Consider the following 18,951-nt stretch of genomic DNA (forward strand, 5'->3'; position numbering starts at 1 on the left):
CGCTTTAATGTATGAGCGGAAGCTCCGTCTTCAAAGTTCGCCATCATACTGCAGAGTCACCACTGCACCGATACTGAATGACGTTCAGTGTGCATATGTCACAGCGCTCGGAAGAACCGCTCTTTAAAGCACACAGCGCTCATTTCTCAGAATCACGTAATGTGCCCAGCCCTGTTCTAGAGGAAGAAGGCAGAGGATGCGTAACTATTTTGTATACGAACGTATCTGTACCTGCGCTGCGATGTTACATACACTTCGAATCACGCAACCTCATTCCAGCTTATAGGTAGCTGGAATATGAAGCCTAGTAATAACATTAATTATAATTAACACAACTCAAACATTTTATTTTTATATATACACATTTTTTTATTTGTGAATGCAGTATTTCGTTCTAATAATAATTTAACGTATTTATTGTAGTATGTATCTTTCGTTAACTTCAAGTTACTGTGAAGGAAGACTGTTTACGTGTCACTGCTCGTACTATTGAATTCATTCATTCATTCAGTGTTCTGCCCAAGGGCAGGTCTTTCACTGCAAACCCAGCATTCTCCAGTCTTTTTTATTTTCTGCCTTCCTCTTTGTTTCCTCATATGATCCATATATCTTAATGTCTTCTATCATCTGGTATTTTCTTCTGCCCCTAACTCTTCTCCCGTTTACCATTCCTTCCAGTGTATCCTTCAGTAGGCAGTTTCTTCCCAGCCAATGATCCATCCTTCACCATAGCCACATTTCAAATGCTTCTATTCGCTTCTCTTCACTTCGTCATAATGTCCATGTTTCTGCCCTATACAATGCTAAACTCTACAAGCACTTCACTAGTCTCTTCCCTAGTTCTTTCTCTAGAGGTCCGCAGAAGATGCTCCTTTTTCCTATTAAAAGCTTCCTTTGCCATTGCTATCCTCCTTTTGACTTCCTGGCAGCAGCCCATGTTTCTTCTTATAGTACACCCCAAGTATCTGAAGTTGTCCACTTGCTCTACTGCCTCATTTGTAATTTGTAGCACTTTGTTTGCACTGTCATAATTTCCTCGACAATTTGGGGCACAACACTTATAAACCATTTCAAACCATGCATAAGTAATCGCCTAGATGATCCGCCATCTTTGAATTTTCAAATTTAATGCAGAGGCCTTCTATGTCGGTGGTGTCGCCTAAAGCCTCAAGATTGCAAATCCTTTCTAGAAAATACAACAACGAAAAAAAAAACACGCTGGTTGATAGGTGTCCCCCACGCGAGTACTGAAGGGTTAGAACAAGGCATATCATTTCTAACGGGCTTAAAATTCGAAACACTTATTCACACCTATCTTTTTAGGAGAATCAAAGACAATGAGAGAGAAATTAGGGACAAGTATCGCCTCATTTCCGCCATATTTTCACTACAAAAAAATCTGTCACATCAATAACAAAAAAATGTGATAACCTCTCCTTGTAAGATTGACTCCCGACTTCAACTCAAGACTACAAGTTCCATTATGTCTGGCTTCTGACTTTAACCAAGTTAATGTAAACTATCTTCGGATTAGAAATGGCGTTCTATGAATTAGTTAAACAGACCAATCTAGTTTGTATAACGACTGCTACCAAATGTTTATCTTTCATTATGATATGCTTCTCAGACAATTTGTCTTTCTTCTTAGCATAAATACAAAAATGTCATTGTAAACCAGACTCAACTTTCCTCTCCCCCCCCACACTCTCCCCCAGTGAGACATACTGAAGAGAGATGAGATGCTGTCAAAGAAGCTGTCATCAGTTCGTTGCAAGGCGTTTCTTGTTATTTCTGTCGTGGTTCCGCCTTTTTGCCGTATAAGTATTCATCTTATCCACGTAACACAAGGACGACATGAGAAGCTAAATTGCAACTTGGAGATTATGGTATATGTTAGATTTTCCTCTTAGCGTCAAAGTGTCTAATTTAATCAGTAGCTAAACACGTGCGTGTCCAATTCTGCGAAGAAGTTGCCAGCATTCGAATAAACAATGCTATGAAAATGTTCAAAGCCATAAACTTGTATGATAAACTGTTGTAATATGTACCAGAATGTTCATGTAAAGTATAATAGCTTAAGTCTATTTAACATAATTAAGTAGTTGCTTTAAGACCATGCGTTCAAGGACTATAATTAATAAAAATTGCGAAATATATATGAATTGCACAAAAGAATACTTCAGACCCATGCGCAGAGATTGAGAGATTGTATTATTCTGATATGAATCCTTATAATTCGTCACGAATTGCTCGTCATATATCTGATTTGTCATAAATTACATTGTCGTCACAGGACTTCCTCTCAAAATACTGTACACTTTTGTCACAGGATTGTATTGTGTCATACGATAGGTCTACTGATTCGTAACGTTACCACAGTATTTATGTTTACAATATCGGAAAACATTTCCATGGTTTTTAATTTTATATTATCTCAAAACATTTTCATAGTTTTCATTTTTTATAATAGCGCAAAATATTTTCATGACTTTGATTGTTACAGTATCAAAAACATTTCAATGTTATTTTTGTAGCATCGCAGAATACTTTCATGGTATTTATTTTCTGGTATTTCAAAATATTTCCATAGTTTTTATTTTTATAATATCGCGAAACATTATCATGGTTTTCATTTTTATAGTAGATATCGCAAAATATTCTCATGATTTTTATTTTTATAGTATTGCGAAACATTACCATGGTTTTTATTTTTATAATGTCGCAAATATTTCCACGATTTTTATTTGTGTAGTCTCGCAAAACATCTCCATGGTTTTTTTAATTTATAACATCGCAAAACTTTTCCGCGATTTTTATTTTTATAATAAGCAAAGTAGGGAGAGAACATTCCTACCCACCCCACATTCGTTTGATTGACAGGCGAGGGGTAAAGCAGTTGTTTTGCTAAGTCAACTGCAGTGGTGGATTCGACACACCTTGCGCATCAGTAATATCTCCGCTCTTATTTCTTGTTTCAAAATCTTTATAGTATTTTGTTTATAGGAAGTACACGTATCATACAATAATAAATTATGACGGCCACCTACTGTCATTAGGCAAATTATATATTTTTCAATTGTATAACTACTCCTTTATCATATGCACAAAAAATTCTTGAACTGCCTTGTGATCGACATAATAAAGTATTTCTTTTTTAAAAACAATAAAGAAAAAAGCAAAGCTCCATTGTCATTTAACTGCACAATATATTAAAAGATACAATCCTCAACATAATAAATTGTTTCTTTTTAAAACTAATAAAGTAACTAAGCTCCATTGTCATTTAACTGGAAGACATATTAAACACAATATAATGATCAACAAAATCAAATATTTCTTTTTATAAATACTAAAGAAAGTAAAACTAAGCTCCACTGTCATTTAACTTTAAAACATTAAACAAAATACATGAGATATGAATGAAACGAAATACTACTGTAGGCCTATACTGCTGGTTTTCATTTTTTTTTTTTTTTTTGATTGCCCTCGAAATTTCTTGTTATTAACTAAAAAGGATATATTTGGCTCTAAAATATAACAACTCAACCGTAATACTGAAACTGAATGCATGTCTGTGATCCTAGACCTGGAGATACTTTTCGTCATATTCATTTTGAAAAGAAAAACAGCTCACAACAGTAAGTTGAGCCAAACATAGATACCATACGCATTGCAAATGTGCGCAGATTAGGGAATTGCTCCTCTGGTAGGTAATCCATTTTATCCTAAATAATTTAGTGGCGTGCTCTTTTGCATCTCTATAGTGGCTCTGATGCTTGGGTAACATCAAATACAAATGGATTATTGAAAAGACACATCTCCATGTCCATTGCAGTTACTTCTGAAAATCTTTCCTGGAAAGAGAACGCATCAAGTAGACCTAATATGCACTCAAAGTTTTAAATAACTTCAGTTCCAGATACTGCTTAATAAAATAACAATTATCTAAATCCTGAAAATACCATAAACACATCTTGTTTTGTTTCTTTTCACAAATATTACGAAAATAACTTTTAAAATTGTAAATAAATACTTGTAAGATCACCGAAGTCAGCTTTAGCCTATGCTTCCGATTAAAGTGGCGTTTAATATTGAAGCGTTTTATATGCGCAATTTTAAACCCACATATTAAGCAACAGACTTTCTTCTTTTTGTAAGTAACAAAAAATTCTTTCTGCCGCTCTTCCTGAAACTGACGTCCCGAGATCGAAGCCATACCCACCACTGAATGAAGCGTGTCTAGAGAAGCACCAGGCGGAGGAGAGAGTCGGTGGAGTGGGGTAAGGCGGCTTTGAGTGCAGTGGCCCTTCGGAGCCATTTCCCCATGGTTGTTTTATAGTATTGCAAAACATTTCCATGGTTTTTATTCTTATATTATCGCAAAACATTTCCCAGGTTTTTAATTTTTAATGACCTTCTTGTTTTCGGCACCAACATTATAAACACAAATAACTAAGCTAACATCACAGTCTAGTATATACAGTCACGAAGCTCAATACGTAGTAAATATGCATCCATAGACAGTTGCTAACCAGTAGGATCGCTAATATCGCCTCATTACAGACAATGCGAAATAGTACCGGCACAGTCTATTGTTCCTAGCAACCTCACAACTCAAGCTTCGTGACTGTATATATTAGACTGTGCTAACATGAACACGGATATAATTGGGCGGCCTGTGTTCTAACCCCGAAACTAGTAGTAGTACGTTGTTATGCGCTCCGTGTATCTGTACTCAAGGACAGCTTACGTCATCCAACCCTTTTCACTCATCTTACCGTCGCCTCCCATAGACGATACGGGACTAAAAATGTCTTTGCACTTCCACCTCGTATGTGTACAGAAAAATTCGAACATCTCAAATGAAATTGCTGATAGTTTTATGGTATTAAATACTACAGGTGTTAGATCAGAGAAGCTAATCAGACCGAACCATGCGGAACTGACTTTGGGTTAAAGAATTATACACTAAAATCCTATACTACAGATTACAGTTTTAAAATTTACTTACAAAACTGATAGTGGAACCTTGGTTCAAAACAATTTGACGTAAATATTTTTTCTATGAATTAAATCTATAGTGTGTTCATAAATAACCCTTTATGCTTAATTTTAATGTCAACATTTAATTTCAATTATAACGTTCCCTTCATAATAGAAAATGTAACTTTAATTTGAGTTATGTTTAAAATAGGTCTATAATAGGTAAATACAATATGATTGCATTACCTGCACCTTTACTTGCAAATAAAAACTGCCGAGCGCCTTTATTGTTATATAATAATTAATTACTCATAATTTCCAAATCATTGGCTGGTTCTACTTAAAATCTGAAACTACATTACAAGCTTGAACTTACCTTCAGTATTATACGAGCGACGCGCTGTTAATGAAGATTTGACATACATAATAATTGCTGCACTAGAATTCTAATAATTCTAAAGTAGTGTAAATGTAAATAAATCCTGGTTGGAAGGAAACCTATCACACAGAGGCAATAGATGAAGTCAATGTGAACAAATTTTGTTAAATAAGTTTTTTATATGTCCAATAGTTTTGAGAATACGAAATGCAAGTTTCGCAACGCTGCAAAGAGTAGCTGTGCTACTTGAGGTCATTTCTCTGCAGTGGGGGTGAATGTAACTGTAATCATCCACTCCGCAAGACTTGCGAGAGGAGAATGTAAACAAAAACGTCATATTAGATATGTCTCGATCAAATTACTGTAGGTCAAGACGTAAAGTATTGAATTAATTAACTACGCAAATTGTTTGGTTTTAACATTTTTATTGCGCTGTAACCTTAAATTTAACTATAAACTGAATACCATGAAACTTATTTACCATTAAATTTACAGTAATGTTAAATAGTGCGTTGAGTGTTACGTGTGTAACAAGAAACTTTTATGATAAGACGGTTTAGTTTACATTCTCCTCTCACAAGTCTTGCGGAATGGAAAGTTGGAATGACACTTACCTCCACTGAGGAGCAGTGACCTCAAGGAGCACAGCTACTTTTTCCAGCGTTGCAACACGTTGCATTTCGTATTCTCAAAACTATTAGATGTATAAAAAAACTTATTTGACAAAACTTGTTCACATTGACTTCATCTATTACTTCTGTGAATTAATGTAATAGGTTCCCTTCCACACTGTGTATTATAACATCTTAAAGCTCTTTTTCTGGGCATTTTATATACAGGGTACAATATTATAAGCCTTTTAGCTTTTGAATTATCTCTAGTTCAAGCAGTCTTCAGTATTTCGTTCCCTGAATCCTTATCCGGTTCCTTCACCAGGATTTCTTCAGTGATACTTCGATATAGGCGCATTTACGTCAAAATACTGCGGGAGAGACTGCCACCGCTCAAGATAAAATACAATCCAAAACGCAGCACATTTCGTGATGTTCAAGAAAGACATGGACACAAACAATCATTCTTTGTGTGGATGAAGTAGGGATACAAATGAACAGGCTTCGAGACTTTGGACCCGATACAATAAGTTTACTGTGCATGTACTATAGGTTGTTGACTCGCTGCAGTTAGTGAAAGATGTGTTGAGGTAACAACATTGCTATTTAGAGTAGAGTACGGTAGTATGGGGAAACACAGTATGTACATTCTGAAAGTAAATATATATTACACAATGACAATGTCAAGAGAATATGAAAAGCATTTATTCTCCTGTCTTTTATAAGCATTTGTGTTTAATTATATACAGTGTTAATGGTGGAAATAAACATGTAGCAATTTTAATTTCTTCATTTACCCTAATGGTCGTATTTAGGAAGTGCAGTTACAGTACCGAATTGCAATGTACTACAAAATACATTTTCAGTGTCCCAAACGTAAATCTTTTTCGTTTATCTACCAAACACAATTTGTACTGTGAAAAGCTGCGCTCTACGTCGCATAACGTGATAGGAGCAAAACGAAAAAAACCTAACATCATTGCAGTCTCTAAGAGACAGTCCTTTATTTTCGGGTGACTGTCCACTAATTTGCTGTTTATATTACACAATGTTCCAGATCCGTTACTTTTAGATAAAATTGATTTCCACTTCTGTTTTACACGTTCAGTAACCGGTGTACTTGGTGTCTCGTTAATTCTCTGTGTCATTTCCTCAACTAATTTGAAGGCTTCCGGCATCTCTTGCTTCGACTTTTCTAACCGTTTAATAGTTTCAGACACAGTTTGAAAATAGGTTTATATGAAAACTAAATTATTCGTCAGAACCTTCAAATCCAGAGCGTTTTCCTTTGCGTATTTGTTGACATTCATTGTACAGTACTCCCACCCACTGTACGTTTACCACTATACTCATTACGCCGTTATGCGGATTTCCCACTGAATTGCTCTATTGGGACAGAAGTCTCGAAGCCTACAAATGAATCAATATTAGAGAAAGAAATGGAAATGATAAAGATGATAATGATTATGACATACGACAGTATTTGTGTTCGTGTATTTATTAAGAAATGGATTGGGTAAAATAGAAGTTTCATGGTAATTTTACGAAATATTTTGAAAAATTTAGTGAAAATTGTATTTTCATAAAAACACTCAAATATAAAAATAAATATAAATTTGTCTTTAAGTCCTATGGGACATAAAAATTTTACAAACGAGCTAAGCACAAATTTATTTATTAGAATAAATGCCACTTCTCGCAGGTACTTCAGTATTCTTCGCCCAAGCCTTATTCCTTCTGACACGTAGCAGTTTCTCGATCACAGATGAGCCCCTCAGCGCACTCACAAAACGTGAGGTACACGTCAACCAAGTCCACTGAAATTCCATGCGGGTAATTCACTGTGGTATCGAAGGGTATGTTGCCGGGACGACAGATGTCCCCCACTCCTCCTACATTCGCGCACATGGGAAAGCTGTAGCGAGTGTTGCCTGGGGAAAAGAACACATCATCTTGTTAATTGTTGATAGCTGCAATTAATAAATATATTTGTATTTTTAAACTTTTGGCATTCATGTTTTCTTACTTAAAAAAAAAGTTTCTGACTTAAAATCTAGGAACTATTTAGAGATATAGTGGACTTTCCTAACATAAGTTCGACTGAACAAAATTGAAAGTTCAGCCCAGTAAGGGTAATGAGTGTGGCAGGTGAAATGAATACAAATTCTTATTGGTTATTCATCAACGAATACAGTACTGTACTTGCATTTCCTGCTCGCCCCGAGACTTGTGTATGCGCTTCTAGTACCACAGTGGGTTTCGACAGTTCCGTCTCACAAACGGCACAATTCTCAAATAGAAAAAGAGGAGTTCATTAACTTAAAATCAGTGATTAAATATGGATGTCTTAATCAATAAAATATTCTGTTTTCCTTTAACAAAAGTATCACGACAAGACACAGAACCAATTCCCATTCAAATGCCGAACCTATTTCTTAGTGCCTGTATAGGGGGGTGTCTAATTCTCCTAAGTAAGCAGTCGAACTACAGTCCGCACTTCAGGAGAAGATCCGAGCAAGAAATGTGAGTTTTTCCCCTTTTACAACCAACTCCCCAACATGGAACCCTCCAGCCAATGACTAAGCTTGTTTGTCCCAGCCGGCCAATGACACCATCTCCATGTACCTGTCCTTTCAGAGGAGCTGAGTTACTATTTGAACTCTCCTCTCACCCCGCAAGAACCATACCCCCCTCGCAGGCATCTTCTCGTGAAATTTGGACAGTATAGGATGTCGAACTTGTTTTCTGTCGAACTCAAGAGCTTCTACTGTACTGTCATCAGGATAAATGGATTAGGTAGAAAAATCGACAAGAAGCGATTCTTCAGATCTGGTACTTTATCGCTTTAATTATGTAACCTGTATGCTGTTCATATATGTTGGGAACACTCAGGGGCAGGTATTTATGGAGATTAATTTTATTTTATCATTTGTGTTTTTTAATACTGGATTCGGCGGAGATTGTTGGAGATTGTTTTGTACTCTTGACGGAGATTAATGGAAATTTTGGAGAAATACAATTATTTTGGAATTGGAGTATTAACTCAGTATGAATATTACTTTCCAAATAATTAATATTAAAGGTTCGCTAGATTCTCGTAAAGGCCAATACACAATATTTGCTGGATTGAGACTGTATTTTTACACACATTCATTAAAAACGAAAAAAACCTGCAGCCTTCAAATTATCACTTTCAAATTATTAGAGAAATGTTGCATTTTTCGTCTTTTGAGTTCACTAATATACTCAGAACACCTGGAATACCATGTAATGTAGTCTACTTGGATATGTTACAAATTCAAGTGAAAAAAAAAATCGAAAAGAAACTCAGAATATGAAATTCGCTATAAAACGACGCAGTAATTTGCGAATTTGTTCATAGTTCCCTATTAGAATCGCGATTTGTCGCGATTGTTTTATCCGCATATTATTAATCAGAATCACTTGATTCGTAAAGATAAGTAAAAATCTATTGTATATCTATTATGTCGTGATTTTTGCGATCTCCATAAATACCCGGCCCTGGGAATACTGAATAGAAACAAATAATGTAAAATCCAAAATTTTGTTCTAAATTGTATATTTTAAATTCGATGTCTAGTGTATTTTCTCTTAATTATAAATTTTGAATAATTTTCCCAAAATTTCTCAACAGAAAACGGATTAACCGAGAATTTCATTAAATATAATATCAATACCTGGAGTAGAAGCTGAAAGAAAGAAGTATGAAATGAAGTATTAATAAAAAAGATAACTCTGTACACAAGAAAATTATCACAACATTAAGAGCGAAGATCAATTTTTGGAACAAGTTAAACAATTCCACTATCTTGTTCTACTCTCAACATCAGCTGTAATGACAGAACAAATGAAGAAATAACAATTTCAGCAGTACGTAGGTTATATGTCAAGTAAGAATTATTGTAAAGCATAAAAGAAGTGACAAATAAAAACAAATTAACAGTATTTAAAAAACATTTTATGTAGGGCTATCCACTATAACATATGGCGTGTGGAGTCATCACCTTCACCTTCCAAACATAAGTTAAACTTAAACGATTAAAATAAGGTATCGTACTGAAGAAAGGTACAAAAAACTAGAAGAGGCAGGATTAGGAACCAAATAATAAGATTAGAATAAGGAAGTATTCCACTAAAGGATATTATAAAATCAGTATAGTTATGATGTAACCTGAATGTATAACGAAAGTTGCCGTATTGCGAGGTATCGTACTGAAGAAAGGTACAAAAAACTAGAAGAGGCAGGATTAGGAACCAAACAATAAGATTAGAATAAGGAAGTATTCCACTAAAGGATATTATAAAATCAGTATAGTTATGATGTAACCTGAATGTATAACGAAAGTTGCCGTATTGCGAGGTATCGTACTGAAGAAAGGTACAAAAAACTAGAAGAGGCAGGATTAGGAACCAAACAATAAGATTAGAATAAGGAAGTATTCCACTAAAGGATATTATAAAATCAGTATAGTTATGATGTAACCTGAATGTATAACGAAAGTTGCCGTAAAATGACCTGGCAAGTGAGAATGCAAGGAAAGAGGACCAGAGAAAGATCCTGACAGACGTGGGAAGAAGAAATTTAACATACTTTAAGGGAGAGGGGAATTGAATGGATTATATATATATATATATAACGCTCTTTGTAAATCCTCTACAATCTACACCAGGCATGCCCAGTTGGGGCAGATCTAGCCTTTAAACGAGGTGCAGCAGTTACATAGAATCTCGCAATACCATGCAAGCATACAGCGTATTCCCAATTTCTCCGGACCGGTGGCATCAATGACGTCACGCTGCAGCGAAATAGGAACAAAACTGCTGGAAGGTTGGATGGCTATCATGGCGGCTATAAAAGTTGTTGTATATGCTATAATAGAACGATTTTGCCAAATTTCCATACTGTCATCTCCCTCAAACGAAAGAAAGCATAAACAATTTATTTCTTGATTCAGTACTAATAATTAGTCTGTTGACATGTTCGTTCATAAGCCATTAACATATATATTTTTTTTTTACGTTGTGCACATTACAAACAATACAGCAGAACACACCGCCACGACACAACAGCACACGATGTCATTCGTCTGCTAATTCCCGCCCTATACAAGAACCAATCGGATTCACTGATGGCGGCTGATGGAGACTGCCACCACCTCTGCAAGCTGATGGAACCGGTGCGACACCGGTGGAGTCATCGTTGAAATTCGGAACACCATGATGCCATCAGATTTGCTCAGCGCTGGAATTCGGAGCACGCTCATACGAATAAAAGATATTAGATAGCTATTCTACGTCAATGTCGCACCTCGTCTGAAGACTAGAGTTGCCCCGACTGGGCATGCCTGGTCCACACCATATTATTTTATGGTAGAAGTTTCGATTAAGTAAGAAAACGAATTGTGACAATGAAAAAAAAAAAAAAAACATATTTGTCTGAAACAAGTATCGGAATGCCTATTAATGATATAATTACGCATTCTTTATACCTTCTGCCTCCATCTCATTCTTCCCTCTACCATTGTGCTCCTTTCTGCTTGTCTATTTCCATACAACTCTGCCTGCCATTTTATTAAATAAAATTTTGTAGCTTAGGTATAAGGTGAGGGTTTCCTAATCCGAGGCTGTGCTCGGCGTGAGTTCGAATTTCGTTTCGGGTGACTGCTTGGTGAATTTTTTCCGATGTTTCGCTCAACTGTAAGGCAAATGTTGGGTAAACTACAACAAATCCTCGCCAAAATATTATCTTGCGATTACAGATTCCAACGACTCTTGATAATCTCTATGATGATATAGCATCATCATCATCATCATCATCATCATCAACAACATCAATATTTGTGGGTTAAACTGAATGGTTTGTGCCGATTCATATGGGAGCTAAAATTTATCCCTCTTATGTTTTCTCGGTCTACCAATGTGTCTAGATTATTTTTGGTTATAAAGTAAGAGTTGTTTGGCTATGCAATTACTATCCATTCGGTAAACTTGTTCCTGTAGTCTATTCTTCTATCTTATTAAATATTTGCAGCTCTTTCGTATAATCTAGGTTGGAATATCCTGCCACATTGCTGCTTCTATCTTCTTCAGTTGATTCCTTGTCAGGGTCGAATTTTCTGACTCATAGAGTAACACAGGAGCTGTCCTAACTTTACAAAATTTGAGTTTAATTTGTTGACTGCTTGTTTTAAAATGGTTTTAATCGTTTCACACATAGTTAAATACAGGATTGTTAAATGATATATTAAAACATACGTATGAAATAGTAAAATTCACTCCAAAAACAAGATTATTCTATTTAAAAAACCTTAAGGGTGAGTTACATTAAAATGAAATAATCACATTTTTCGTTACAAATGGTATTTTTTTTTTTTTATTTTACAGTTTAAAATATCTTGATGCTAACAGATTATAATTTCGAATTTGTGCGCGTTTTAAGTCCCCTGCAAACTCTGCAGTTTGTTAAGCATTTATTTTTATCAGTGTTTAGTGTCTGCATTTTGCCCATGTTTGAAACTTGTCCCCTTCCATAAATTCTGCATGCTAGCTGCATGAAAACTTTTTCACCTCCCTCAATCTATACTGTATGAGAAATGGAATGAATATCTCAGATTGATTTTAAAAGGATTAAAAAATTGTTTGTACAGTCGTGGCAATTTTTTTCGCATCTGAACTACAATAATGTAAATATTTTTAGACAAATCTAATTAGCACAAATGAAATTTTCATGCCCGTTATTAATGACAGTATGCTAAACATATTGTAACATTTCAGTTTAAAATATTTTTATTTAAGGAGATGAAAACAAGTGAATATTTTATGTAACACTTTAAAAATATATAAACTATTTTCCACTTGAGCTGAGAATTTGTGTGCATACTATTATACAGTATCGAATAATATAAGCTGTATTAAATATGAAAACTGTAGGTCCAATAGCTTAGCTTAGGAATATCCTTAAGGTTGTGGCTGAGGATTAGCGAGTCTAACTCCGAACCCAGCGGTCCCGGGTTCGATTCCCAGTGAGGACGAGTTACCTGGGTGAGGTTTTTTCGGGAGTTTTCCCTCACTCCTAAGGATGAATATTAGTTAACTTTATTAGGCGATTGGAACCCCCAATCATCTTCGCTACTTCCTTTCCTCCCCCATCCTTTCATCATCTCGTTTCTGGTTTTTCAGATCACTCCACAGGCGGCCTCCCGGGACTACTGGCTCTCTCGACCGCCCTCTGTGGAATGTAGTTAAGCGACGTTGGGTGGCTTCTGCAATGGCACCCGAGGCGGACCTACTCGGGGGAAGAGTTTCGCCTCGGACCGATAGGGGGGCCTTGGGGGAAGTTGCCGAAGCAGGAATGGTACATGGATTCTGTCGGCTGTAGGGATCGGTCGTTAAGGGAGTCATGTGGTTTGGGTGGTGCGCGTAGGGGATCTGTGGCACTCAACTCATTCCATATCGAGGGTTAACGCAATCCGTGCCCCCCCCCCTCAGTTAAATTCAATTTCATTACATCCTTAAGATAAAAATAATATAAAATGGAGACTCCGTAAAATGTTGAATCTTTTACGATTTTCTAGGAATCACTAAGTTAAAGTAAAATCCTTAAATTACCAATAACACAACACTGAGTTTCTGAGCATTCCCCTGGATCCACGCAGCCTATGTACGAGGGACGATCAGATGCTCCGATGACGGTTGCTGAAATCATCATCATCGTTGTTGTCCAGACAAACGAGCCCATCTTTTATCTGACGACGTCTTATCCTAAAAATAAAACAGTAACTTAAATCATACATAAAACAATAGAAATATCCATTTCATTATATTCAACTTAATTTTGTTTTTATAACATTTTATCTTTGACGTCAATCATTACCGTACTGCTTACTTTTTTGGAACATATATTACTTCAGAAATCCAATGTAATTAGATTGTTATTAACTTATGTAAAATAGACGACACAGTCTCTTAAGAATAAAGGGAAATAAGGTTGACTACTATTCATCTTAGAGTTTCTCTCTACAATGTATATAAATTCAGCCTAACCTGTCCAGTCATCTCATAGAGGATAAATAAAATCTTAAGTGAATATGCAACGAAGAATAAATATAATCCTTCATGTTTGCTAATTTCTTTAAAGAAAGGGTTTTTTTTCGATGTAGAGTTCATCTTAATTTTTACGCGACATATATAATGAGCTATTTAGTAGAAATGGCTGTAAAACATGCAAAACATTGCCGAATAATTTAATTCATAAACATCTACTGAATATGGACAAAATACGAGGAGAAATCGCTGTAGAAACACTGCATTACCAAATCTGTTTTTACGGTATCGAAAACCTGTATTCTCGTGAAAATTTGGATATCGGTTTTTTGTAAAATCACAGTATGATACTTTCTCTTTATGAGCTACTTTGCATAATAGAGAAGTAAGAAAAATATTCTTTTTATTTTTATTTTGTAATGACCCATCGGACCCCTTTGTTTATGGTTAAATATTTATTTTTGAACACAAGCAAAATAAATTTAACTAGTTCTGTAATCTCTCTTCCTAAATCAATGGCGGTTTCTCGGGGGAGGGAAGGGAGGAACGTCCTCCTCACATTTTCTTCTTTTGAAAGTAAATACCAAATAAAATATGTGCCTTGAAATTCGAGGAAGATTCGATAATTTTTTAAGTTCACAGCTATAAGAAACACTCGGTTGATAGAGTTTTAAACGACGCGCGCTCATGTGCTGTGGAAAACCGTGAGAAAGATGCGAGATTGTCTGTGTAGAGAAAAGGCACTTCATTCCTCCTCTATTGCAGTTAACACACATAGACAACAGCGCACTAGCAGCCAGAGAAAGAAGCAGAGTTTTAAAGCGAGTAAATGAACGGAGAGGGAGGAGATCCTCCTCTGAATCAGTCATGGGGGGGAAATAGAAACCGACTGGTCGTGCAGCAAGCTCGCTACCGCTGCCACCTAACGATGTTGCATTCAACCGGACTATAACACATCTAGGAGGAGACTCAAGAAAAACAGTTTTAACGCAACGCTATGAAAGACACCATGTAAACTTTTTTTAAAATTATAAATAAAAAATATTATTCATTGCACTTTATATAGGCTACTATTCATGGTTTGAAAGTTTCGTGGATATTTGAAAGTTAAAGTCGGGTTTATGTAAAACAAAGAGGAAGTAGTTTTACGTAGTTGGCCCTGAAATTCACTTCTATTCATTGTTTACTAGACAGGGCAACAGCCAAGTTGTCAGTTTTGTACAAATATATTTGAAACTGAAAGTAGGTACTCCAGACTACATCATTTTTAACATAAAAAAAAATTAATCGGCCACCGGCAGCTTTGAACAATAATGATAGTATGACTTTACAAGTATGACTTCAAAAGCACGTGATACTGAACTTGTAAAATGTACATGTGGCAACACAGACCACGTGGGTGGGTGCAGTGTTCTCGCTTTCCTCAGATTATTTCCCATTCCCATTTCCATTTCCGTAAAAGGGTTCCGGTTACGAGTTAGTAGCTAGTCTCTTCCAACACGTGTGATGCTGTAGTGTGCTCGAAAAATGCTGCGAGGTTGTAAATTTCCTTGTAATTGTTCATTTGTGCAATTATTCAATAATGAATGGAAGTGAAAACATAATATATTTTGAACAATTTAGGAAACTCAGTTTACAAGAACAATTTATTGCTATACAGAAGGGAAGGCCAACCCCAACACTACCTGGTCTTACATGTATGCATGTAGGCTAATTTGTAGCATGTTTCATTCAAGAAGGTGTAATTTAATGCTGTTAACTTCTTTCCTCCTCTTAAGAAATATGCAGAAGCTGCCACTGCTTCCTATCACTGTTTAAATTGCACAACATATTTTCAGTAAAATGTTTTACTTTGCTTGAAAATGTTGTCATATTATGTGCTGAAAAAGTATAGGCTTACACAACTACGGAAATTTGTGTAGAGAGTTTTCAGAGTTGCAAACTTCCATTTGAAAATCATGAAGATACTTACCACGTTAACAGTGTCAAAGAGAGAACTATTATTGCGAAGAGAGGTAATTACACAATTACAAAGAATATCAAACCGGATATATCTATTCATTACTAGAAATTAAATATTCCAATTAAAAGATATGCACAAGTAATAATCACATTGTTTCTTAAAGTAAATAGATATGAAAGCCATACTACTACAATATTTCTACCTTGTCAATATTTCAGCCCTCTGAGATGAACGTATTACAATGCATGTTAGATTGTTCAGTATTATATACACCTAATAATGTTCAATTGATAATGAATAAAAATTTATCTTTAATGAAATGTTTCCTTCTCAGAAGCCAAATACACTAATCTGACAACAGAATTATTAAATATGGGGCGTTATAAATCATTGACATCTACAAATTGACAAACTCCTCAGCCAATCAGATGAGAGTTGTGGAAAACAGAGTATGTCATTAAACATTGTCTCATACGACAAAGCTGACGTGATTATAGGGAAATTAAATTCTTTCATTTAATATTATGGATTGGCCAGTACCGGTATTCGAGAAGTTCCATAAATTCGTGACGCTACCACAGTAGGGTAACAGTGGTAGGGTTACTACCTTAAAGCTTCTGGACTCACTTTGAGCTTACAATGATGGTCCCATACTGATGTTATGGATCACTAAACAACGTAAGGTATCAATCGTTGTTACACATCTGCTATGACATGTTGAATATATGCATATCAACATACAAATAAAAGGGAGTGACAAGACTTTCGGACCTCACTGTATATTCTACTTAATAGTTTTTCAGCATTTATTCTCTGCTTAATTCCTTGGTTTGCTGTGTGTTCTAGTAGAAACACTTGCACCGAGTCCGAAATAATCCATTTCCATAAGCAGTATTCTTTCTCTGTGGGTATAATATTAAATTGTTATCCTTAATTTCCGTAGTTCAAGACAGAATAAGCTATTTTATATAAATATGCTATTCTCTTGCAATTTCTTCTCTTCAATTTAGACATGATACAACTTTGCTGCTTTGTTCAGTTCGGTTTTATTTCCTTTTTTCGAATGTTTTCTATTTTAGTATAATATTTGTTCGTAGATAAATATATATTTTCATTATATAATTCGTGTGGCCCCTCGATTCTAGTTTTTTTTTATTCCTATAACCATAAATCGTGATGCACTTGGGGAGCTGCAATAAGTAGCGAAATCCGGTTGCGAATGCCAGCTATAACGGCTGGGGGGATCATCGTGCTAACCACACGATACCTACATTCTGGATGGATGATCGTCCACCTCTGCTTCGGCATGTGGGCGTGAGGCCAGCGGCCGGCTGGTCGGTCTAGGCCCTTCACGGGCTGTAGCGCCACGGATTATTATTTTTATTATTATTATTATTATTATTATTATTTATTTTTTATTATTATTATTAAAAATTGAAGCGATGTTAGACAGTAATTACTTGGCCATAGGCAAGTTGCGTGTTAAATAGAAATGCATTAGCTATTTACGCTCCCATTTCTTAACAACTATGTTTTCATTTTCCCCCAAAACATGTTCTGTACAGAACATATGAGCTCATTTTCAAAACGTCTCTTGTCCACCTGATAACTAAAATGAGCTTCCTACATCTATATTAAGTATTAAATTACATAACTCTAATTGTTGCCTTATACAATGTAAATGTTCGATTATTAAGGAGTCCTCTGAAGTTAAGTATTTAAGCATAATTTTTGACAATCATTTAAAAAGGAACCAACACATTAATTACCTTTGCAATAAATTACGTAAAATAACGTATTATTTTGTTGTATTGAGGAATTATTTGTTAATAAGTTTATTACGCACAATATACTTACTTTATTTCAATCAGTAATTATGTATGGAATTATAGGATGTGATAGCTTATTTAAAACCAATTTCAATCCACTTTATTTGTTACAGAAAAAAAATTAAAATATGTCTTCATAAACCTATTGATTTTCCATCTCAAAAGTTGTTTTTAGACTTTAATGTTCTTAAAACGAGACAAATTTATTATATTGTATTAATAAAATTCATACTTAAAAATCGAAATAATTTTGAATTGTATTCTCTTAGTTACGAAACAAAAGCTATGAATTCTTTAAGATTGTTTGAACCAAAATGCAATATTGCTACAGTATTTAATTATAATAGCAATTTATCCTCAAGAATATATAACAAATTTATATTTAAATATCCTAATCTTGTCAATTCTGATAGTTCTAGTATTAAATTTAAAAAGTTATGTATGGATTTTATAAATAATGAAAAATTGTAAATTTAAATTTATATATTCTTATTGCGTAGTAGACATAAGACAAATTGTATTATATACTGCTTAATTTCAATTCAGGAATCCGCCCCTGAGCACGAGCTCTACTCTTTCAGGGGTGAGCTAAAGTTTTTTTCTGTTTATATTATATTTCATTTTACAATTATTAGCATAATAAGTAAATAAATATAACTCTACATACAACTGTTATGATTTGGTTTCAGAACGCACTCTAAACCACTAAAATATTGGAATCAAACTGGGTCTAGCCCATAGCAAAACTGCGACAGAATAGTAGTTCCAGCTTTGGGATCAAAGAGTCTGATGCTCCCATTTGATTCTAAACACACCCAACCTCTTTCGTTTCATAATGTCCCTTGCCTAGCATTAAATTAAGAATTACAGTACAGTATAATTACTTTTATCCGGCACCAAAGGAACCAGACTAGTTCCGGATACGAGATTTTTTCGGGATAATTGAATAAATATCGTTATATACAAAAAAGAAGTTTGTATTTCGTGGTGTCAAATGTTAAAACTGCAGCCACGTGAAACTTTTTTATCTACCACTTAAAACACATCACACAAATAATACACTAATTTTAGGTTCGAATATTCACTAAAAATTAAAGTTCGTGCGAACTTCCTAATGTGGCA

This window comes from Periplaneta americana, chromosome 4, assembly GCF_040183065.1.
Source record: "Periplaneta americana isolate PAMFEO1 chromosome 4, P.americana_PAMFEO1_priV1, whole genome shotgun sequence".
Taxonomy (NCBI): domain Eukaryota; kingdom Metazoa; phylum Arthropoda; class Insecta; order Blattodea; family Blattidae; genus Periplaneta; species Periplaneta americana.